The sequence below is a fragment of the Oncorhynchus mykiss genome, chromosome 2 (assembly GCF_057628025.1).
Source record: "Oncorhynchus mykiss isolate SJ-2025 chromosome 2, ASM5762802v1, whole genome shotgun sequence".
NCBI lineage: Eukaryota > Metazoa > Chordata > Actinopteri > Salmoniformes > Salmonidae > Oncorhynchus > Oncorhynchus mykiss.
Window position 1 is genome coordinate 84,299,014 of NC_143023.1, and position 25,324 is coordinate 84,324,337.

At 43.5% G+C, this 25,324-nt stretch overlaps 1 protein-coding gene across 4 annotated transcripts in view; it reads left to right on the forward strand.

Annotated features, from left to right (window-relative positions):
• The first annotated feature begins 3,472 nt into the window (after nucleotides 1-3,472).
• Nucleotides 3,473-25,324, forward strand: part of LOC110498015 (protein-methionine sulfoxide oxidase mical3a) — a 146,324-nt gene continuing 124,472 nt past the window's right edge. For all 4 annotated transcript variants that reach the window (XM_090210303.1, XM_090210512.1, XM_090210525.1 and 1 more), the window contains exon 1: nucleotides 3,473-3,753. The gene's annotated coding sequence lies outside the window, so the exon portion shown is untranslated. The remainder of the gene's footprint in view (nucleotides 3,754-25,324) is intronic.

Consider the following 25,324-nt stretch of genomic DNA (forward strand, 5'->3'; position numbering starts at 1 on the left):
CAAACAATACAACTAAATACAAACAATACTACTAAAAAACAATACAAAACAATACAACTAAAAAACAGTACAAACAATACAACTAAATACAAACAATACAACTAAAAAACAGTACAAACAATACAACTAAATACAAACAATACAACTAAATACAAACAATACAACTAAAAAACAATACAAACAATACAACTAAATACAAACAATACTACTAAAAAACAATACAAACAATACAACTAAATACAAACAATACTACTAAAAAACAATACAAACAATACAACTAAATACAAACAATACTACTAAAAAACAATACAAACAATACAACTAAAAAACAATACAAAACAATACAACTAAAAAACAATACAAAACAATACAACTAAATACAAACAATACAACTAAAAAACAATACAAAACAATACAACTAAAAAACAATACAAAACAATACAACTAAATACAAACAATACAACTAAAAAACAGTACAAACAATACAACTAAAAAACAATACAAACAATACAACTAAATACAAACAATACAACTAAAAAACAGTACAAACAATACAACTAAAAAACAATACAAACAATACAACTAAATACAAACAATACTACTAAAAAACAATACAAAACAATACAACTAAAAAACAATACAAAACAATACAACTAAAAAACAATACAAACAATACAACTAAAAAACAGTACAAACAATACAACTAAAAAACAATACAAACAATACAACTAAATACAAACAATACAACTAAAAAACAGTACAAACAATACAACTAAAAAACAATACAAACAATACAACTAAAAAACAGTACAAACAATACAACTGAAAAACAATACAAACAATACAACTAAAAAACAGTACAAACAATACAACTAAAAAACAATACAAACAATACAACTAAATACAAACAATACTACTAAAAAACAATACAAAACAATACAACTAAAAAACAATACAAAACAATACAACTAAAAAACAATACAAAACAATACAACTAAAAAACAATACAAAACAATACAACTAAAAAACAATACAAAACAATACAACTAAAAAACAGTACAAACAATACAACTAAAAAACAATACAAAACAATACAACCAAAAAACAATACAAAACAATACAACTAAAAACAATACAAACAATACAACTAAATACAAACAATACAACTAAAAACAATACAAACAATACAACTAAATACAAACAATACAACTAAAAAACAGTACAAACAATACAACTAAAAAACAATACAAACAATACAACTAAATACAAACAATACAACTAAAAAACAATACAAACAATACAACTAAATACAAACAATACAACTAAAAAACAATACAAACAATACAACTAAATACAAACAATACTACTAAAAAACAATACAACTAAATAAAAACAATACAACTAAATACAAACAATAAAACTAAAAAACAATACAACTAAATACAAACAATACTACTAAAAAACAATACAACTAAATAAAAACAATACAACTAAATACAAACAATAAAACTAAAAAACAATACAAACAATACAACTAAATACAAACAATACAACTAAATACAAACAATACAACTAAAAAACAATACAAACAATACAACTAAATACAAACAATACAACTAAATACAAACAATACAACTAAATACAAACAATACAACTAAATACAAACAATAAAACTAAAAAACAATACAAACAATACAACTAAATACAAACAATAGCACTAAAAAAATACAAACAACACAACTAAAAAACAATACAAAAAATACAACTAAAAAAACAATACAAACAACACAACTACAAACAATACAACTAAAAAACAATGCAAACAATGCAACTATTGAAATAATGTATTGTATTTTACGGTATTGTGTTGTCCGTATCTATTATAGGGGTCCTGTATGTGGCTCAGTTCATAAGAGCATGGCACCACCAGAGTTGTGGGTTTGATTCCCACTGGGGTCACATACCAAAATGTGTGGACTGTTGTCACTTTGGATATGTGTCTGCCACGTAAATTGCATACTGTATATTACAGTATGAAATTTGTATACTGTATACCATCAAAACTACTTCATTTTGGATACATGTTTACTGTATAGGGGATGCATTTCTTTCTTGTTTTGGACTTTCTGGATTATTTACATATTAGTGTTGTATTGACATAGTATTACTGAACTGTAGGAGCTACAAACACAAGCATTTCAATGCACCTGCTGTAATATCTTCTAATCCGTGTACAGGACCAAAACACTTTAATTTTGATTTGATCTCTGATCTTGTTCTCATCATAGTACTACACCCTCCTTAGCCCAGCCCTGTCCTCATGCTGCTTCTGCTCGGTGTCCTGTAGGGGCCTGGAACTCTGTAGTAATCCTGTCTGTCCTGAAGGGGGCTGGACCCTGTAGTAATCCTGTCTGTCTGTCCTGGAGGGGCCTGGAACTCTGTAGTAATCATGTCTGTCCTGGAGGGGCCTGGACCTCTGTAGTAATCCTGTCTGTCTGTCCTGGAGGAGCCTGGAACTCTGTAGTAATCCTGTCTGTCTGTCCTGAAGGGGGCCGGACCCTGTAGTAATCCTGTCTGTCTGTCCTAGAGGGGCCTGGACCTCTGTAGTAATCCTGTCTGTCTGTCCTGGAGGGGCCTGGAACTCTGTAGTAATCATGTCTGTCCTGGAGGGGCCTGGACCTCTGTAGTAATCCTGTCTGTCTGTCCTGGAGGGGCCTGGACCTCTGTAGTAATCCTGTCTGTCCTGGAGGGGCCTGGACCCTGTAGTAATCCTGTCTATCCTGGAGGTGCCTGGACCCTGTAGTAATCCTGTCTGTCTGTCCTGGAGGGGCCTGGACCCTGTAGTAATCCTGTCTGTCTGTCCTGTAGTGGCATGGACCCCTGTAGTAATCCTGTCTGTCTGTCCTGAAGTGGCATGGACTCCTGTAGTAATCCTGTCTGTCATGGAGGGGCCTGGACCCTGTAGTAATCCTGTCTGTCTGTCCTGGAGGGGCCTGGACCCTGTAGTAATCCTGTCTATCCTGGAGTGGCCTGGACCCTGTAGTAATCCTGTCTATACTGGAGGGGCCGGGACCCTGTAGTAATCCTGTCTGTCTGTCCTGGAGGGGCCTGGACCCTGTAGTAATCCTGTCTGTCTGTGCTGTAGTGGCATGGACCCCTGTAGTAATCCTGTCTGTCCTGGAGGGGCCTGGACCCTGTAGTAATCCTGTCTGTCTGTCCTGGAGGGGCCTGGACCCTGTAGTAATCCTGTCTATCCTGGAGGGGCCTGGACCCTGTAGTAATCCTGTCTATCCTGGAGGGGCCTGGACCCTGTAGTAATACTGTCTGTCTGTCCTGGAGGGGCCTGGATCCCTGTGTTAATCTGTTCTGTCTGTCTGTGAGGTGGCCGTGGCAGACATGAGAAGAAGTTGAGAGAAGGCAGGGTCTATCTGGATCATGATGGGCTAATTACTGCCATAGTGCTGAGTGGTGGTGGGGAAGGAAAAGGAGAGCTCGCTAGAGCTGACAGGGTTACTGACTGCTCCGTTGTAGGAGGAGCCACGCCTCAGCTTGACGGATATTTCTCCTGACCTTGGAGAAAGCAGAGAGAGAGAGAGAGAGAAAGAGAGAGAAAGAAAGAGAGAGGCATACTTTCACAGCTCAAGCAGCACTGCAGATCTCTGTGTGTAATGCTGTTCTTCCTACAGGAGTAGGTGGAGGAGTGTGAGTGAGGGACTTGTCTGGCAGCCATCCCAGTCAAACAGTAATACAGAGGTAAGAGGGTCTCTTCACTGAGCCAAAGCACAGGATCCAGCACTGTAAGTCTATGTGTCATTCCTCTGTGACTGCCAATGTGATATGTAGCTGGTTGTGTGTTACTGTATAGAGTGTGCTGCTGCATGTTGTCAGCTCTGAAAGAGAACATTTATTAATAGATGCGACAGAGATGACAGTTGCTTAACAGAGACTGGGTAGGTGTCTTGATGCGCCATGCTTTTGTAACCATGGTGTGTGTGTGTGTGTGTGTGTGTGTGTGTGTGTGTGTGTGTGTGTGTGTGTGTGTGTGTGTGTGTGTGTGTGTGTGTGTGTGTGTCTGTTTAGGCGTGTGTAGGTGCGTGTATGTTGCTGCGTGAGCATGTGTGCTTTTGTGTGTTGGTGGGAGGGTGTGTGAGTCTGGCTCTGCGTGTGTGCTTGTTGTGCGTAGTTATGACTGTGTGTTGTTCTTGATGTGGCAAATGGTTTTGAAACAGAGTCATTGTTGTGGAATAACACTAATGAATGCGTGTGGTGTAATGATGACGATCTCTGGAATATATTGTTCATGCAATGCCATGTCTGTCCAGACTTGTTGTTACTGTACTGCAGGACATGCTCCTCGCCCCCTCTGTTTACTGCTTGGGTGATACATTTCAATGGTTAAATGTAACTATTTTGACATATTCCCATGAGATCATGTTGATTTACTGTATCATCAAAGATGTTGCCTGCTTGATATAAATCAACGCGAGCAGCTAGTGAGAGACACCACAGCAGCAGCACCACCAGCCCAATTCTCCCAATGCAATATCTATCCATTACTTTCACTGGCAATACCCTGCTTCAGCCACTTAGTTGAAGCAGTATTGTGTATGATTTGAATACCACCATTTTGGGCCTCCCGAGTGGCGCAGCGGTCTAAGGCACTGCATCGATCCCGGGCTGTGTCACAACCGACCGTGATCGGGAGTCTCATATGGCGGTGCACAATTGGCCCAGCGCTGTCTGGGTTAGGGGAGGGTTTGGCCCAGCGCTGTCTGGGTTAGGGGAGGGTTTGGCTGGTGGGGCTTTAGTTGGCTCATCGCAACCTAGCATCTCCTTGTTGCGGGCCGGGCGCCTGCAGGCTGACTTCGGTCGTCAGGTGAACAGTGTTTCCTCCGACATGTTTGTGCGGCTGGCTTCATGGTTAAGCAGGCGGGTGTTAAAAAGCACGGTTTGGCCGGTCATGTTTCGGAGCTCGCATTATGAGATCAAATCGAAATTGGGGAGAAAAAGGCAGTAACATTTTTAAATAATAAATACCACAATTTGACTAAATACCAGAGATTTAGAACTGACTAGGTAGAGCGTGACAGGGTGCTCCGTACATCAAATACCTATGTGGTTGCGTTTGCCCAAACACCAGATTGAGCCCTCTGATGCCACAGCTATTCAGTTTAGAGGCCTCCCGTCTCCTCTTCTTCTCTTCCCCTCATCCTTTCTTTTCTCCTCCTCCCTTCTTCTCTTCTCCTCTGCCCTCATAGCTCTCCTCATCCTGCAGTGATATTGTCTGCTATTGTCAGAGCTACACATGAGTTACATATCCTTCCCCTCTTTCACTCCCTCCCTCCCTTCCTCATCCTAACCCTGGCCAGCTACGCAGGTTATCTCTACTCTGTTATTGGGTCATATTTCTCATTTTTATGGCCGACGTGATGTGCATTCTGGGAGCGTTCAGGAGTGCCGTGGGTGGAGCCGTTACTAAAGGCTGTGTTTGGAGCTGGGTGGTAATGATACAGCCCCGCAAGAATCTACAGTACACTACACACTGCAGAACATAACCACACACACACACACTATAGAACCCAACCACACACACTTCAGGGATGGCTGGAAATTACATCTTACCCATGAGAGAGAGAGAGAGAGAGAGAGGGAGAGGGAGAGAGAGGAGAGAGGAGATAGGAGAGAGAGAGAGAGATAGGAGTGAGGAGATGGGGGAGAGAGAGAGAGAGAGAGAGAGAGAGAGAGAGAGAGAGGAGATAGGAGAGACAGAGAGAGAGAGAGACAGAGAGAGAGAGAGAGAGAGAGAGGTGGACGGAAGCAAAGCATGGACCTTCACCACTGACTCTGTTTGCATAACATAACATACATTTCTCTGGTGTTCTTCTCCAAGGCTAATGTTGTACAGAGAACACTACACTGCTGCTATATTCCTATAGACAATGTTCTGTACCAGATGCGTAATACATAACCCAATGTCAGCCCTCGTGCCATGTTTATACCTGTGTCATAGGCCTTTAAGTGAATGCAGTGTCATCTCTCTCAAACAACCCTGAGGAAAAACTGCACAAGATGTTGCTTGTTGTCATTAGTCCTTCTGGTCTACCGCATAGCCTCTCTCTCTCTCTCTCTCTCTCTCTCTCTCGTGGGTAAGATGTCATTTCCAGCCATCCCTGAAGTGTGTGTGGTTGTGTTCTACAGTGTGTGGGTGTGTGGTTATGTTCTGCAGTGTGTAGTGTACTGTAGAGTCGTGTGGGGCTGTATCATTACCACCCAGCTCTCTTTCTTTCAATTCAATTTCAATTCAATTTCAATTTAAGGGCTTTATTGGTATGGGAAACATACAGTTGAAGTCGGAAGTTTACATACACTTAGGTTGGAGTCATTAAAACTTGTTTTTCAACCACTCCACAAATTACTTGTTAACAAACTATAGTTTTGGCAAGTCGGTTAGGACATCTACTTTGTGCATGACACAAGTCATTTTTACAACAATTGTTTACAGACAGATTATTTCACTTATAATTCACTGTATCACAATTCCATTGGGTCAGAAATGTACATACACTAAGTTGACTGTGCCTTTTAAACAGCTTGGAAATTCCAGAAAATGATGTCATTGCTTTAGAAGCTTCTGATAGGCTAATTGACATAATTTGAGTAAATTAGAGGTGTACCTGTGGATGTATTTCAAGGCCTACCTTCCAACTCAGTGCCACTTTGATTGACATCATGGGAAAATCAAAAGAAATCAGTAAAGACCTCAGAAAACAAACTGTAGACCTCCACAAGTTTTGTTCATCTTTGGGAGCAATTTCCAAATGCCTGGAAGTACCACGTTCATCTGTATAAACAATAGTACACAAGTATAAACACCATGGGACCACGCAGCCGTCATACCGCTCAGGAAGGAGACGTGTGCTGTCTCCTAGAGATTAACGTACTTTGGTGCTAAAAGTGCAAATCCAGAACAACAGCAAAGGACATTGTGAAGATGCTGGAGGAAACAGGTACAAAAGTATCTATATCCACAGTAAAACGAGTCCTATATCGACATAACCTCAAAGGCCACTCAGCAAGGAAGAAGCCACTGCTCCAAAACCGCCATAAAAAAAGCCAGTCTACGGTTTGCAACTGCACATGGGGACAACAAAATTCTGACATTTAACATTCTTAAAATAAAGTGGAGATCCTAACTGACCTAAGACAGGGAATTTTTACTAGGATTAAATGTCAGGAATTGTGAAAAACTGAGTTTAAATGTATTTCGCTAAGGTGTATGCAAACTTCCAACTTCAACTGTATGTTAACAATGGCAAAGCAAGTTAAGTTGATAATTAACTCAAGTGAAATAAACAATACAAATTAACAGTAAACATTACACTCACAGAAGTTCCAAAAGAATAAAGACATTTCAAATGTCATATTATGTCTATATACAGTGTTGTAACAATGTGCAAATTAGTTATGTACAAAAGGGAAAATAAACATAAATATGGTTTGTATTTACAATGAATGCTATTTGTTCTTCACTGGTTGCCCTTTTCTTGGGGCAACAGGTCACAAATCTTGCTGCTGTAATGGCACACTGGTATTTATCAAAGTTTGGTTTCTCTCTTTCTCTCCCTCTCTCAATATCTCTCAATTCAATTCAATTAACATTGAAGCCTCTCCCTCCCCCTCACCCCCTCTCTCCACCCCCCCCCCCCCCCAGCCCATTCTCTCATTCTTCCCCTCCCCATCCTCTCTCTCTCTCTGCTGACCAGTAGTGTATCAGTGGGGCACAGTGTGATATTGTGCAGCTCTGTGACCGTGCTGAGGGGGAGGCAGTTCTCAGCAGTTCTCCCCTCGTGATGAGGTCGGCGTGAGTGAATAGCTGTCATTGATAAGAGCCCAGGGCCATTTGTCCAGCAGGCAGCTGCCCCTTACTTCAGACATTGATCCTAGACATCAGCTGTGAAAACACAACCCGGGCCAAATGTTTCTTCCCAGGCCACAATTGATGATTTAAATCTCACATTCATAAATATAAACTAGCTATGGCTATTGCAGACTTAATATTGCTTTGAATATTAAATCTGCTGATGTTCACACACTTGATTTGTATGATGATCCAATCACACTGTTAGGAAACAGAATATTAAAGCATTACTGATGTATGTATATTGCTGTATTATTGACAGGATATCCCATCCAGGCCTGTTGTTTAGAGGAGGAGCAATGTTTAACAAGTGTTCAACATTGTAAAACTACAGCCCTACCTGTAATAATCTGCCTTTGCTTGTTGACAGGCTTGTTGACTTTTGAGTATGTGGCTTAACTGCCTGTGCCAGCATGGACTATGCTTTAGTTATAGCCTACATTCATTTCGATGAGTATAATGTTTTGTCAGGCAAGGCCACACTGCATAGCTGTAACCTTCCATTACTCTGTGCTGGTTGTGTGTGGACAGGCTCCAACCAAAGACTATTAATCATTCCAGAACTACCATCCTTTGTCTGAGGAACAGGAAGCCACTGAAACCCAGAGAGCCTGCCCTACACAGTTTGGGGTTTTCTATGTATTGCTGTGAGTCTAGCCTCTAATGTTCTTTCTTTCTTTCTTTCATTTTTATCCAGTTATATTGCCCTTGAGAGGGAGAGCGGCGAGAGAGATGAACAGTAATTCATTTGACATGATGATGGTCTTTCTCTAGCTGGAGATGTCATGGGGTTAGGAAAGAGGCCTACTTTTGAAATGTTCATCAAGCAAGAAGAGACATCAAGACCTGCAGATTCATTGACATCGATGTGCAAATCAGCATCTCGAGAGGTTCTATCTGCAAAAAGATGATTCTGAGATGATTGGCTTTGAAGTTCCAAACCCTTATTGGTTTGAATGGTGTCAGGAATTTTTCATCTTGTATTCTTTTGAACTTAACATAAATTGGGGGTATTTAGAGTACTATATAGGTAAACATTGAACAGAACAAGGCCATGTCAACAACTAAATTTTGATAAAAAATGTATAGTCCCTGTAAGGTCCTGGGTCGTGAGGGTCGTGAGGGTGAAACCAGGCGCAGGAAAGCAGAGTTCAATAAAGTGCTTTTTTTAATGCACACACAGTGAACTACGGTCCCCCCACTTACGGGTGCTCAAACCAAATGCCCCAGACACAGGGAAACAAAAACAGTCTAGCACTAAATACACGAACATGGACATCTAATGCAAACACCAGGGTTACAACAATCAATCCCGCACAAAGAACCAGGCGGGCCGGCTGACTAATAAAGCCTCACTAATTATAACCAACTCAAAACAGGTGTACTCAATAAACACATAAGGAGGGGGAGAAAAGAATCAGTGGCAGCTAGTAGGCCGGCGACGACGACCGCCGAGCGCCACCCGAACGGGAAGGGGAGCCACCTTCGGTCGGAGTCGTGACAGTCCCAAGCTCTCAAATTTTGTCAGGTGTGCGAACAGCAGTATGTGATGTCATTGAGTAGTTGATGTGCTGTGGTATGTGTGCAGGTTGGTTTCCTCTAGGAGAGCAGATCAGGACCTTTCTTTCAGGTCACTGTCTGGCTACCTGATCTTCACTGAATGAATCCCTGCTACAGGCTGAGAGCCAACATTGTAATCTCTGAGGTTATACTGTTGATGTTGCAAGGTTGATCACACACTGACCCTTACACACATGAACAAACTATAATGTTAGACGAGTAGCACTTTCACCTGAGCATGAGTCTTTTTCGGCTCTCCCCCACTCTGCTTGGACATGCTATGAAATGAGACCGTTTTCAATAACCACAGTCAGGTTGGTGCCAATATCTTATTGAAATGCTGCTCAACACAAAGTGAGCTTTCTCAGCCAACAACAACCAAAGTACCAGCAGAGGACTGGCAGCTGGCTTCTTCTCCAGTCACAGTAGACAAAACACCGCCAGCTCACTCTGTGTACACTGGCATGGAGGATGATGTCAAATTAAATAGCCCAGTTGCTTTGATGTGTCTGAAATATGACTCTGCTATCGCCAGTAAAACCTGAACGATGGATGAGTGCTAAAATAGTGAAGATACGATCCTCTCCGGTCATACATACTGTATGAAATTCCTATGGTCTTTATTGAGTCGACATGGTTTGTTTAGTATAGTATTTTGTTTACCTTACAGACTCTTTATTGCAGCCATGAGCCCTTGATCAGAGGGCAAAAGCAGATTTTAACCAGAAAATGTAATAATTCCCCTTTCAACACTAGCATGCCGACCTGGACCAAACTGTGCTGGCTCAGATATGTCCTTTTCACATTGTCCATTCCAGCCCGGTGCAGCAACTATGGTGGATGGAGTGAAAGTTATGAGGAGACTATCAAGGCACAAGCCAAGACCCAAACGCAGACACAGGAGGCAGATGTTTGGAGTCTTAAAATGTTTGTTAATCCAAAGGAGTAGGCAAGAGAATGGTAGTGGACAGGCAAAAGGTCAAAACCAGATCAGAGTCCAGGAGGTACAGAGTGGCAGACAGGCTTGTGGTCAAGGCAGGCAGAATGGTCAGGCAGGCGGGTACAAAGACCAGAAACAGGCAAGGGTCAAAACTGGGAGGACTAGAAAAAGGTGAATGCAAAACGCAGGAGAACGGGAAAACCGCTGGTTGACTTGGAAACATACAAGACAAACTGGCACAGAGAGACAGGAAACACAGGGATAAATACACTGGGGAAAATAAGCGACACCTAGAGGGGGTGAAGACAATTACAAGGACAGGTGAAACAGATCAGGGCATGAAAGAGACAGGAGGAGTGAATGTTATGAGGAGACAGGAGCAGGGAATGTCATGAGGAGACAGGAGGAATGAACGTCATGAGGAGACAGGAGGAGGGAACGTCATGAAGAGACAGGAGAAATGAATGTCATGAGGAGACAGGAGGAATGAATGTTATGAGGAGACAGGAGGAATGAATGTTATGAGGAGACAGGAAGAGTGAATGTCATGAGGAGACAGGAGGAGGGAATGTTATGAGGAGACAGGAGGAGGGAATGTCATGAGGAGACAGGAGGAGGGAATGTCATGAGGAGACAGGAGGAGGGAATGTCATGAGACAGGAGGAGTGAATGTTATGAGACAGGAGGAGGGAATGTCATGAGGAGACAGGAAGAGTGAATATGATGAGGAGACAGGAGTGAATGTCATGAGGAGACAGGAGGAATGAATTATGAGACAGGAGGAATGAATTTTATGAGGAGACAGAAGGAATGAATTATGAGGAGACAGGAGGAATGAATGTTATGAGGAGACAGGAGGGATGAATGTTATGAGACAGGAGGAATGAATGTTATGAGGAGACAGGAGGAATGAATTATGAGACAGGAGGAGGGAATGTCATGAGTAGACAGGAGTGAATGTTATGAGACAGGAGGAGTGAATGTCATGAGGAGACAGGAGGGAATGTCATGAGACAGGAGGAGTGAATGTCATGAGGAGACAGGAGGAGTGAATGTCATGAGGAGACAGGAGGAGGGAATGTCATGAGGAGACAGGAGGAGGGAATGTCATGAGACAGGAGGAGTGAATGTTATGAGACAGGAGGAGGGAATGTCATGAGGAGACAGGAAGAGTGAATATGATGAGGAGACAGGAGTGAATGTCATGAGGAGACAGGAGAAGGGAGTGTGATGAGGGGACAGGAGGAGTGAATGTTATGAGGAGACAGGAGGAATGAATTATGAGACAGGAGGAATTAATTTTATGAGGAGACAGAAGGAATGAATTATGAGGAGACAGGAGGAATGAATGTTATGAGGAGACAGGAGGAATGAATGTTATGAGACAGGAGGAATGAATGTTATGAGGAGACAGGAGGAATGAATTATGAGACAGGAGGAGGGAATGTCATGAGTAGACAGGAGTGAATGTTATGAGACAGGAGGAGTGAATGTCATGAGGAGACAGGAGGGAATGTCATGAGACAGGAGGAGTGAATGTCATGAGGAGACAGGAGGAGTGAATGTCATGAGGAGACAGGAGGAGTGAATGTTATGAACATGTGTGGTATTCCCTGTGAATCTTGTTGAGATGTTAGAAGAGGAATGTACTGTACATGGCCATCATCATTAAACTGCATGTTTTTATCATGACATAATACTTCTGACACTTCATGTTGAGCTGTTGAAAAATGTGTTTGCTGTTCTGTTCAGCGTGTTAGTAGCTGAGGAAACTGTCAAGGTGGTGACATTTTTTCTGACAACTCAGACTTGAGTGGTTGCCCTTTACGAGTGAAATGTTCTGATCGTTTTTCATGGGCAAAAGGCTTGTTATTCTGAGACCGAATGGAGACCATATGATTATTTGATTACTGTATTGACTGTTGAATGTTATATGGCCTATCTGGTTTCTGTTAAACAATGCAGTCATCATTTATGGGATGATGCTTTGGTCACACACCCCATAAATGATGAGTCACTGCATGTGAGAATGAGTCTGCATCATATTCATATAAATGTCCACAACCCTTTTTTGTTGACTAAAGTCTCTACCCGTAACGGTTTTCTTCCTTCGAAGGAGAGGAGGACCAAAATGCAGCGGGGTTAGTGTTCGACATGTTTAATATAGACAATAACATGAACACTACACAAATACAAAACAACAAATGTTGTTGGGACAAAGACAGGAAACAACCACCCACAAACCCCAACACAAAACAAACTACCTAAATATGGTTCCCAATCCGAGACAATGACTAACACCTGCCACTAATTGAGAACCATATCAGGCCATACATAAAAATGGACAAACTAGACCCACAACATAGAATGCCCACCCAGCTCACATCCTGACCAACACTAAAACAAGGAAAACACAAAAGAACTCTGGTCAGAATGTAACACTATCAAGCTTCTGGCTGGAGGATGAAGTGCCATATCTAGTTGTTGTTATGAGCATGACCAGTATGGCATTTAACATTATTTGTCATGGAAAAGTCCACTGTATTTCCCTGTGGAGTAGTCAATCAGTTGTCTTATCATTCTAACCTTTTTCATATGGAGGTGATCTTGCATCACCATGGAATATGGCTTTAGTGAAGTTTAAGGACAGATTGTGTGTGTGTGTGCGCGCTTCAAGACAAGAGGTTAGGGGGAGGAGGTCGTGGCAAAAACAGATGCCAGTGGATTGGGTTGGGGTGCAGTTACACACATGCATGTAGCTAACAAGGCCAAGGGGTTTGAGTTGGTTCAGATATGTATGCACGCAGTGGTGTGGGGGTTGGATCACACACACCGCACACACACACACACACACACACAGTGACTGGTGTGTAGCGGGTCCAGCTGTCTTCATCACTCTGTCTGACAGACGAGGTGTTAGTTACACAGCCTCCTCCAGTAGGGGGAAGGAGAGTTACCAGGGACCTTTTGACCAGGGCCCTGTTTAAAAGTAGTGGACTATAAAGTGCATAGGGTGCCATTTGTGATGCAAGCCAGAGAGAGAGGACTCCCAGGATAGAGGAGACTGGGACAGGGGGATTCCAGCTGAGCACTCCTGCAGGTAAAACACATGAGGAATAAAGTGGTGAATTAGTTCACACTAGGCAGGGCGGGAAATATTGAAGCATATAGTGAATGAAAGATTATTATACATTTATTTAGCCTTAATTTGCCCATGCAGACCCTGTAAGATGAGAAATACAGTTATTTTCAAGGGTGACATGGTGCAAATGTCCTTTGCTGAGCTCCCCCTGGAGCGCGTTAGGGTGGTGTTTGGGTGTGGCTTTGGCAGAGGACTGTTCCCTCCCTCAGCAGGAGACCCTGGTTTCAGCTCAGGCCTCCCTCCTGAAAAGAGACACACTCCTTTGAAGCATCTAGTTATCAAGAATAGGCTAGTTTGTGTTGAAGGTGAAAAATGGGCTCATCTCTTGGAGCCCAATAGAGTGACAGACCGTCACATTCCCTGCACTGTTATGATTGGATGGATTGATGGATCCACATTGACAGAAGAAGAACAGATCATCTAGGAGCTCTTCCCAAACAGCCTCTTCCCTCTCTCTGAATCTCAACATGGCTGAACAAAAGCAATGCGGTCAAAGTTCAGGAGTGATGTCATGATCAGAGCACGAGCCAAACATGATTCATCGACACAGAGGGAGAGAGAGATCGTAAACCTCAATTCTGAGGTCATACTCCTTAGGCAAGAACAGAGCCTGCCTCACACGGCCTGCCTCACACAGGCCTCACACGGCAAGCCTCACATACACATTTACAGTTTTACATTTGAGTCATTTAGCAGACGCTCTTATCCACAGTGACTTACAGTTAGTGTATTTATCTTAAGGTAGTTAAGAGAGAACTGCATATCACAGAAAACAAAGGCAGCAAAGACTATGCTCGTGAGAAAAGACAAGAGCAAGTGTTAGTTCAAGAAAGTCAAGGCACGCTCGTACACACATACACACATTGTCACGTTCTGACCTGAGTTATTTTGTTATGTCTTTGTTTTAGGTTGGTCAGGGCGTGAGTTGGGGTGGGTTGTCTATGTTCGTTTTTCTATGTTGTGTTTTGCGGTTGGCCTGATATGGTTCTCAATCAGAGGCAGGTGTCGTTAGTTGTCTCTGATTGAGAATCATAGTTTGGTAGCCTTTTCCCACCTGTGTTTCGTGGGTGATTGTTTTCTGTCTTTGTGTTTGTCACCAGACAGGACTGTTTAGTTTCGTGTCATTCTCTTTGTTATTTTTGTTTTAGTGTTCTGTGTGTAATAAATTCATCATGAACACGTACCACGCTGCGCATTGGTCCTCCGATCCTTCATACTCCTCCTCAGAAGAGGACGACGAACGTTACACACTCAACACCAGCCTTAACACTTCCAGCTATTTACAGACTCAATATGCAACCTCTCATGACCCAACATGGAAACAAATCATCTAAACAAAAGATGTGAATAGCGATCATTGGTAATCGCTGGTAGGCTCAAATGTCTCACTGCATTGACTAAGTAAAACCAGAGAAACCTCTAAATAAAGTAAGACACACTTGTCTTTAACTGGGCTGTAACTAATGGAGACTTTCCATCAGCAGGCATCTAATACAGTCTGTTGTGTCAACTTCCAGTGTTAGTTTCTGCTGGGTCTTATTGGATGCTTTACAAGATTGTGGCCAATCCAGACTCTGCGAGGGAAGCATTCTCCTGATTAGTTGACAATCATCTGTCCTGCAAACCAATCATCCGTCAGACTCTGGATCCACTGTATGGACAGAATATATTATGGTGGAACTGATGTGCTCTGTAACATATTGTAGTTGACAGACACTAACATAGTTGGCACGAACGTAGTTGACTGGGGACAGTGAGGAGCTGGTGGCTACAACATCTAGCTAATTCACCATGAAGACTATTGACCTCTCCCTCTGGCAGTGCAACATCCTACTTTCAGAACCGTTAGTAGAAACAGGTTTGTTAGTGAGAACTTTACCGAGCTATGGTCATATTTGTATCCAAGTCCATTGGAACAATTACAAGTGTGAGAGGCCCCTCACATCAAAGCATGATGGTATTATTTCATACCCTCTTAAAGCAGAAGTAGAGGATGTGGAATGTCAATGAGCTGAGAAAAAAAGATGACACGCAAGGCCTCCTCAGCGTGAAATCATACCCTCACTTGGGATTATGTGAATATCTGGACAATTACATCATTTCTGTTCTCAGTACTGCTGTGTGTGTGTGTGTGTGTGTGTGTGTGTGTGTGTGTGTGTGTGTGTGTGCGTTCGTGCGCGTGCGCGTGTGCGTGTGTGCGTGCGTGCGTGCGTGAGTGTGCGTGTGTGTGTGTGTGTGTGCTCTGTTCCAATCTGCTTTTCATTGGACAATTAGATCCCTTTGGCTGTAATGATGTTCATGCTATAGCTTGTTTCCTCTCATAACTTTGGGGATACGTAAGGGGTTCAATCATGATCTGTTGTTTATAGAGCACTAGTTGTTTCAAACAAAAAAAAATGGCCATGTACATCAGACATGACAGACAGGGAGTGCAGCCATTAACTAACAAGCTAAGCCAGGCAGTGTCTCCCTATAGTTCCTATGTGGCCTGCAAATCCCCCACAGAATACAACACTCTGGAGGCCCATTGTAGCACAGGTTCTGGGGTAACACAGGGTCTCACAGCATATTGTCACACCGTTGCATTCCTGATCTGTCAGAGCTGGCTTAAACATGTATTAGTCAGACCTCTGTAAATACACAGTAGTGAGGATAGCCTGGTTGTGTTGCTCTGAGGCAAGGCTGCATGGTATCATACTGTGTGAGGGCCTCAACGGCGGTTGTGTGTTCATGTGTATTTGTGTGTGTGTGTGTGTGTGTGTTCTATTCCAATCTGCTTTTCATTGGACAATTAGATCCCTTTGGCTGTAATGATGTTCACGCTATAGCTTGTTTCCTCTCATAACTTTGGGGATACGTAAGGGGTTCAATCATGATCTGTTGTTTATAGAGCACTAGTTGTTTTAAACAAGATACAGTACTAAACTTCTGCCATTGATGAGTTGTACTGTTGTGCTGCCAAATATAGATTTCATTGACCACTCTTTCCTAGTTTTTGTGTTTTGCTTATCCATCATCTACTGTAAACAAACATACCTCTCATTCTTCAGTTCTTTAAATAGAGCAATACAATTAGTTGAATGGGCAATAATGTAATACAGATGTTCTTTATTGGTACAATTCCTGCTTTACTTTCTGTCCTCCAGTCATTCATTTGAATGGGGATTCCTGTTCTAGTCATTCTATTTCTATGAGTAGTGGATCCAATGCGTCATAAATTATGCCATCTTACATAAAGGTGTCAGAAACCTATGCAGCGATTAGGACAGAGAGGCATCTTGGGACTAACTGCTTCTTCATGTCTCTTACAACTCAAGAGTTCTCAATAGCAGTTTCATACTTGTTGCTCACTATGACTTAATTCATGCAGAATGCTGGGTGCTCCACCCTGATTCCTGTACTGGATGATCCAGTGGAGTGTGAAAAATCTAATCAAATCAAAGTTTATTTGTCACGTGCGCCGAATACAACAGTGAAATGCTTACTTATAGGCTCTAAACAATAGTGCAAAAAAGGTATTAGGTGAACAATAGGTAAGTAAAGAAATAAAACAACAGTAAAAAGACAGGCTATATACAGTAGCGAGGCTATAAAAGTAGCGAGGCTACATACAGACACCGGTTAGTCAGGCTGATTGAGGTAGTATGTACATGTAGATATGGTTAAAGTGACTATGCATATATGATAAACAGAGAGTAGCAGCAGCGTAAAAGAGGGGTTGGGTGGGGGGCACACAGTGCAAATAGTCTGGGTAGTCATTTGATTACCTGTCCAGGAGTCTTATGGCTTGCGGGTAAAAACTGTTGAGAATCCTTTTTGTCCTTGACTTGTTACTCCGGTACCACTTGCCATGCAGTAGTAGAGTCTATGACTGGGGTGGCTGGGGTCTTTGAAAATGTTTAGGGCCTTTCTCTGACACCGTCTGGTGTAGAGGTCCTGGATGGCAGGCAGCTTAGCCCCAGTGATGTGCTGGGCCATGCGCACTACCCTCTGAAGTGCCTTGCGGTCGGAGGCCGAGCAATTGCCGTACCAGATGTTGCAGCTGTAGAACCTTTTGAGGATCTCAGGACCAATGCTAAATCTTTTTTGTTTCACTACACACCTGATGCAAATAATCAAAACCTGAAGATGAGTTTATGATTTGAATCAGATGTGTAGTGCTAGGGCAAAAACAAACATGTGTACCCCTTTGGGTCCCCAGGACCAGGATTGAGAACCACTGATCTACACGCTTCAGATCCGTGGTGATGATATAGACTACACACACACACACATGCACGCACGCACGCACGCACGCACGCATGCACGCACACACACACATACTCACGCACACACACACACAGAGAGAGAGAGACCAGTGTAGAGCTTCTGTCAGATTTGTCGCAGTTAGAAATGAGATGAATTAAACTCTTTTTACACAGTTAAAAATGTCTTGTAAGACTGGCGACTGGACATCTGTTCACAAAAGCAGCTCTGTTCAATTGTAATATAGTGAATACAATCGCTTTATCATCCCCTGTTATTTTTCTCTCTAAACCACCACTTGATGCAATGCTTATTCAACACACAGTTTATGTGGATCATCCCTCTCGTCTGATTCTGTGATACGGCTGTTTGTTTTTCTGGCCCGTGGGAAGTCTGAGTGGCAGTCGAAGTGTACATATGTGTGTGTGTGCGTTCGTGCGTGTGTGTTTATGTTTGTGTGTGTGTGTGTGTGTGTGTGTGTGTGTGTGTGTGAGCATGCCTGCATGCCTCTCCAAAACAATGTAGTCCATTGGTGAACAGTGGTCCAGAGGTGGGGATCACAAGCCAGGCTTGTCAGATGAGCAGCCTGTTCTCTCATCCTTCGTCTCCCAGTCCCGTTTAAAAGCCCCCTTTGTGCTGAGCCCAGATCACTTGTCACAATATTTGAACAGCTGCAGCCGATCGTTGGTTGTGTGTGTTTGCAGTACTCCATCAGCACGGGAAGGATGGCTGAGATTGTGAGTGACAAGATGATGGTAGTGGGGTTGGATAGGGATGACTGTGGGAATTCATACCTGAGCCTAGATGTTTTCTTCATTCTCACGATACTCAACACTGTCCTCACTCCAGTTCATCATTCATAGGTATTCATGCTTTGCCTGGTTCCAGGTATGTTGTGCACACTGCACAAAACTCCTATGGTCATTGTCACACCAAATTAGCAAGACAGCACAAACAGATCTGGAAGTCATGCTAAGCTGTCAAATGATAGAGACTGCTGCTGCATCAATTACTTTACCACATCCCCACCAATCATTGAAGAAGTCAGTCAGGTCCATTAAAGATTGATCTGTTATGGTACACTATAGTAGCTTGGCTAATGCGGCTCACATGGTACACAGCGAGGGAGAGCTGTGACACACTGGTCTGGACCATTTGTTGGTGCAAAATTCACACAGAAATTGGTGTGAGCAAGTTTTTTTCCCCGGGGGGGTTGAGTCCTCTCGCTGTTTGGATTTGAAAATCCAACAGTTGTATTGGAAGGGGGCGGTGCTCAGGGGCTGTGTGTGGCTGTGCATGTGGGTGTTTGAGTGAGAAAGACACGGGAGAACCAATCAGTAAAAAAGCACATTCCCTTCATTACCAACGCATCGTGCCGACAACATCAAGGAGTCTTTCCAGACTCTGAAGTCAGGAAGACATCCACTTAGGTGTCAACCAGACTAACACTAGGTCCCCAGTCATAGATCATAGAGCACCAGTCACCACAGAGCACCAGTCATAGACCATGGAGCACCAGTCACCATGGAGTACCAGTCACCACAGAGCACCAGTCACCACAGAGCACCAGTCATAGACCATGGAGCACCAGTCACCACAGAGCATCAGTCATAGACCATGGAGCACCAGTCACCACAGAGCACCAGTCATAGACCATGGAGGACCAGTCACCATGGAGCACCAGTCACCACAGAGCACCAGTCACCATGGAGTACCAGTCACCACAGAGCACCAGTCATAGACCATGGAGCGCCAGTCACCACAGAGCACCAGTCATAGACCATGGAGCACCAGTCACCACAGAGCATCAGTCATAGACCATGGAGCACCAGTCACCACAGAGCACCAGTCATAGACCATGGAGGACCAGTCACCATGGAGCACCAGTCACCACAGAGCACCCGTCACCACAGAGCACCAGTCATAGACCATGGAGGACCAGTCACCATGGAGTACCAGTCACCACAGAGCACCAGTCACCACAGAGCACCAGTCATAGACCATGGAGCACCAGTCACCACAGAGCACCAGTCATAGACCATGGAGCACCAGTCACCACAGAGCACCAGTCATAGACCATGGAGCACCAGCCACCACAGAGCACCAGTCATAGACCATGGAGCACCAGTCACCACAGAGCACCAGTCATAGACCATGGAGCACCAGTCACCACAGAGCACCAGAGAGGCCCAAGAGAAGGCCCTAGCCCTGGGGACGAGGGAGACATACTAGTCCAGGCCTGGTTGTCTGTCTGGTGAGAAAGGGGGGCGAAACATGTATATGACCTGGTATTGGTTTTGTGTGTGTGTGTGTGTGTGTGTGTGTGTGTGTGTGTGTGTGTGTGTGTGTGTGTGTGTGTGTGTGTGTGTGTGTGTGTGAGTGAGGTGTGTTTGAGGGGTATTTGAGGTGTGATTGGTTATTGATCTTGGGATGAACTCGGATCCAGGTTTTTTGATTGTGAGAGTCATGGCTGCCATGTGTCCGATTCAAACACTGCACTCTGAAACCATGACCTCTGTCTGTTTTGAGCTGATAAAGTAAACAGGCTTGTCTAATATATAATCTGTGGATATCCCTGATAACAAGATGTCTGCTGAGATGACAGTCAAGGCCTAGCATTGGTCAACATCTCATCATACAACTCTGATGATACAACATTGTTTTTTAAACAAAGAAAGGTATGGCTATCGGGGTGCGCCTCCTTAGGACCTACAATACATCAAAGTGCTAACTTCCAGGTCAATATCTTGAATTGGAATTCATCCAGGCTACTTTCTGTGGTGTCCTTTAAGGCCGTTGTCTAACCTGTAGCCATAAAGCTCTGAATGGTCTGTGAGAGAGTTTTAATAAAAAGCTCTGTCCAGAGCTGGGCTGTCATTGCTGCCTACGTTACCTACAGTATGTTAACACAGCCTGGCAGGGAATGGCTGACCTCTCTCTCTCTCTCTCTCTCTCTCTCTCTCTCTCTCTCTCTCTCTCTCTCTCTCTCTCTCTCTCTCTCTCTCTCTCCCAGTCACTCTCCAGGCAATAAAGAGAGGGCGAGAGAGAGAGGGAGAGCGAGGTAGAGAGAGGGAGAGTGAGGTAGAGAGGAAGAGTGAGGTAGAGAGAGGAAGAGTGAGGTACAGAGAGATAGAGAGAGGGAGAGCGAGGCAGAGAGAGGTATAGAGAGGGAGAGCGAGGCAGAGAGAGGTAGAGAGAGGGAGAGTGAGGTAGAGAGAGGGAGAGCGAGGTAGAGAGGGGGAGAGCGAGGTAGAGAGAGGGAGATTGAGGTAGAGAGAGGGAGAGCAAGGTAGAGAGATGGAGAATGAGGTAGAGAGAGGGAGAGCGAGCGAGAGCAAGGTAGAAAGAGGGAGAGCAAGGTAGAAGAGGTGGTGGAGAAAAAGGGAGAGAGAGAGAAGAGGGAGGAGAGAGGGGACAAGTTGGCAGTGATCAAGAATGCAATTAATATTCTGTTCAAGGACAGACACAGAGAAAAAAGCCCCACTGGGTAGAGTGGGTAGTTTGTGTGAGAGCAGAGGACTACTCTCTCTCTCTCTCTCTCTCTCTCTCTCTCTCTCTCTCTCTCTCTGTGTCATCACATGCACGATTGGCTGGCTACACTGCATCACTGATATCGCCTGAGAGTAGACTCCACTAAAACCATGCATCACAAATGAATCAGTGTTTTATTCATAAACAACATGAACACATACACACATGCAGGTGTGGGATCTTAATTTGACCTATATTGTCACAGCAAAATAATCCTGCAGTAACAGGATTTTAACATTTAGTCCATAATGTTGCTTGATCGGTTGTTAGGCTATTAGCTGGCAAAAAGTAAGCTACATGAAAAGTGCAATACTGTTAATATAACTGTGTGTTAGTGTGGGTTTTCAGTGAATTCCTGAAGGTGTAGGAAAATTCTCAGCAACAAAATAGTGATCAAATTAAGATCCTAAATCTGTACAGGTCAAAGTGTTTCCATTATGTCATCAACCTCATGACATCTCCAGATGATGCATCCAGCCTATATGGAAGTGAAGTGAACCATCAACTCAACATACCGCCTAACCTGACATCATGGATCAAGCATCTCAGACTAGTAAAGCTGATCTAGAATCAGGTCTTCCTCTATCCATATAATCTTATTCAGTATGATCTTAAAGGCTAAACTGATCCCAGAGATGCTATATGAATATGGAATTGTTCATCTCCATTCTAGGGCTATCATTCCAGTTTACTCCTCATCATGTCCTGAGTTGATATTAGCATTGACATGTTTATTGATGTGATTCACCTGTAATTCATTTAGGAGAATGGAACAAGACAATGACACAGTGACTCAGCTTCAGTCATTAGGTTGGATTAGACAGGGCATAACCCTATTATCATTCCCCTGTCTGTCTCTGTCACTGTACACACGCCATCTGCAAATAAACCCACATGGAATCTATCCTTAGGTAATTCTGACGGATAGTTTGTCAGACATGCTCCAATAGATTTCTGTGGACAATGTGTGCTGTACTAGGAAAAGCAGTTGAAAGAGACAGGCACAGTCTGTGTGTGTGTGTGTGTGTGTGTGTGTGTGTGTGTGTGTGTGTGTGTGTGTGTGTGTGTGTGTGTGTGTGTGTGCTTTGCATGCATGCATGCTTGTCTGTCTGTCTGTCTGTCTGTCTGTCTGTCTGTCTGTCTGTCTGTCTGTCTGTCTGTCTGTCTGTCTGTCTGTCTGTCTGTCTGTCTGTCTGTCTGTCTGTCTGTCTGTCTGTCTGTCTGTCTGTCTGTCTGTCTGTCTGTCTGTCTGTCTGTCTGTCTGTCTGTCTGTCTGTCTGTCTGTCTGTCTGTCTGTCTGTCTGTCTGTCTGTCTGCCTGCCTGTCTGTCTGTCTGTCTGTCTAATATGTGTGTATGTGTGTGCAGTATTCCACCATGTTTCTCTGTGTTCCCAGTGGAGTGAGGTCACCAACATTGTCTCAGCCAACAGGGCTGTGGATCCTCACGCAGCCCGCGGCGGGATGATCTGGTTGCCATGGTGACCGATTAAAGCCCTGTTTGCCAGTCGGCAGGGTAGTGCCTTGAGTTGAAGCAGACGGTCAGCCTGTGATTGACCGGCTGAGAGAGGCACAAGGACATAAAACTTTGGTTTAATACATAGAACACACAAACAAATACACACATATGCACATACATACAGTATACATATAGTATACATATCATGCATAGCACACACACACATGCCCTAGCAAAACCACCCCAACACACAAGCAAGCACACATGACAGGATATATAGCCTGTCAAAATAAACGTCTGCTTCAACTGTATCTGACAATTTATTTTGAATTATTGATATTGAACGAGTGACTCTTAACTGCACCGTATAACTGTAGTTATATTGGATAGTAAGAACATGGACCCCCGTACTCCATCCACTGCTTGTTTGTAGAGTGAGACAGCAAGAGCGTCTATAAATCCTACTAAGACCACTCTCCTGTCCTGTCCCAACCTTGCTCTGCCACTGCCCTGTCCTCAACATGACATGAGTGGAGGAGGAACACCAAAATGAACCGAACAGCTGCTCCTTATTCAATTAGTGTCCCGCCGCCTGTCTCTGCTTCTGCTGCTGGTTGAGTTAGACTAATGCATCCTGATCAATACCCTGTAATGGCTTCTGCACGCTGGGAACAGCATGTGCTCTGAGTCTCTCTCTGTGCTCGACCATAAGACTGCTGGGAACCAGAGGGTCATATTCATTAGGGTGCACCGTAAAAAAAACGTTTTGTTATTGAAAAAATAAAAGTTCAGGTAGTTCAAGTCGGTTTTCTTTAATTTGGTTCCTAATAATACAACCCAGGATACTGAATGTGGGTAGAGGACACTCACCACAGAAAAACATAGAACTATGAAATAGTTATTTAGAATACAGTGATGTTTTTTGGTCACAATGACCTTCATCCGACATCATGAGAACCATACAATCTTTCTCAGTTACTCTGAACTCACCTGACTACTGAGCAGGCAGGACCTTTGACCCCTCCATCTAGGAGCATAATTGTAGAATGCCTCAGTTACCATGAACTCCTCGACACCCTCAGTCATTTTGTACAAGACTTATATTTAGGTATGGACCGTCCAACGTGGAGACGTTACTAGGGGTCATCCAAGTCAGAACCACTTACCACAACCTTTGACCCCTCTGTCTTGAATAGGGTATATCTATTATTCCATCAGGCCAGATGTACCAATACCAGAGACCCATTAAAGGACTTAGGCCATGTGAGGATTGTGCCCAGTAAAGCCGTTCCCAGATCTTTATTGCTGACTCAGCCCTGCCCTGCCACACCACTTGTCTGAGGTCTACTTAGCACAGCCCTTAGAATGACTGGGACTGACTCTTTCTCTCTCCACTCTCTCCACTCTCTTCCCCTCTCTCGCTCTCTCTCTTTCTGTCTATCTGTCTGTCTCACTGTCTCTTCCTCTCTCTCTCTCTCTCTCTCTTTCTCTCTCTCTTTCTCTCTCTCTCTTTCTGTCTATCTGTCTGTCTCACTGTCTCTTCCCCCCCCCCCTCTCTCTCTCTCTCTCCCTCTCTGTTGCTCTCTCTGGGCTCCTCAGGCAGACTGGAGTTGATTATAGCGTGTTGTCTCAGGTTTAGTCTGGATAGCACAGGAGGAAATGAAATGTTCACGTTACAGGTCAGCCTGGATACACTTTGCTTAATATATTGATGGAATTCTGGGCACGAGTTACAATTTCAGAGAAACTGCATCTATTATGTCCTAATTCTGAAATCCCAGTGTACATACATATCTGATGGATGACTTAAATGACATAAGAACTGGTGGAATTTGTTTTAGTTTGAATAGATGATCTACTAAAATATGTGTTTAATTGTTGACTACCAGGAATTCTATCATTCATGTTTGTAAGATGAGGCCCTCATGTCATAGGAGTGTTTGTTTAGCTTTAGTGATACCTTCTGTCCATAATGCTCCCATTAATTGTCATGTTCTGACCTTTATTTCCTTTGTTTTGTCTTTATTTAGTATGGTCAGGGCGTGAGTTGGGGTGGGCAGTCTATGTGTGTTTTTCTATGTTGGGGTTTTGAGTTCAGCCTAGTATGGTTCTCAATCAGAGGCAGGTGTCGTTAGTTGTCACTGATTGAGAATCATACTTAGGTAGCCTGGGTTTCACTTTTGAGTGGTGGGTGTTTGTTTCCGTGTGAGTGTTTGTTGCCACACGGTACTGTTTCGTTCATTTTTCACGTTTATTGTTTTGTATTTCATAGTGTTCAGTTTATGTCTTAAAATAAACGTTATGGACACTTACCATGCTGCGCATTGGTCCTCCGATCCTTCTCTCTACTCCTCCTCAAAAGAGGAGGAAGAATGCCGTTACATTAATGATGATACGTCTATGGGCCATGCCAGAGAACTCAGTCACACCAAACTTGTCAGCCCACATTGGTTTGGAGACTGGAGAAAAACAGCAGGTTGAAGGAGGGAAGGGTCACCTTGCATCATGTACTAATCCCTATGTCTTGCTCTA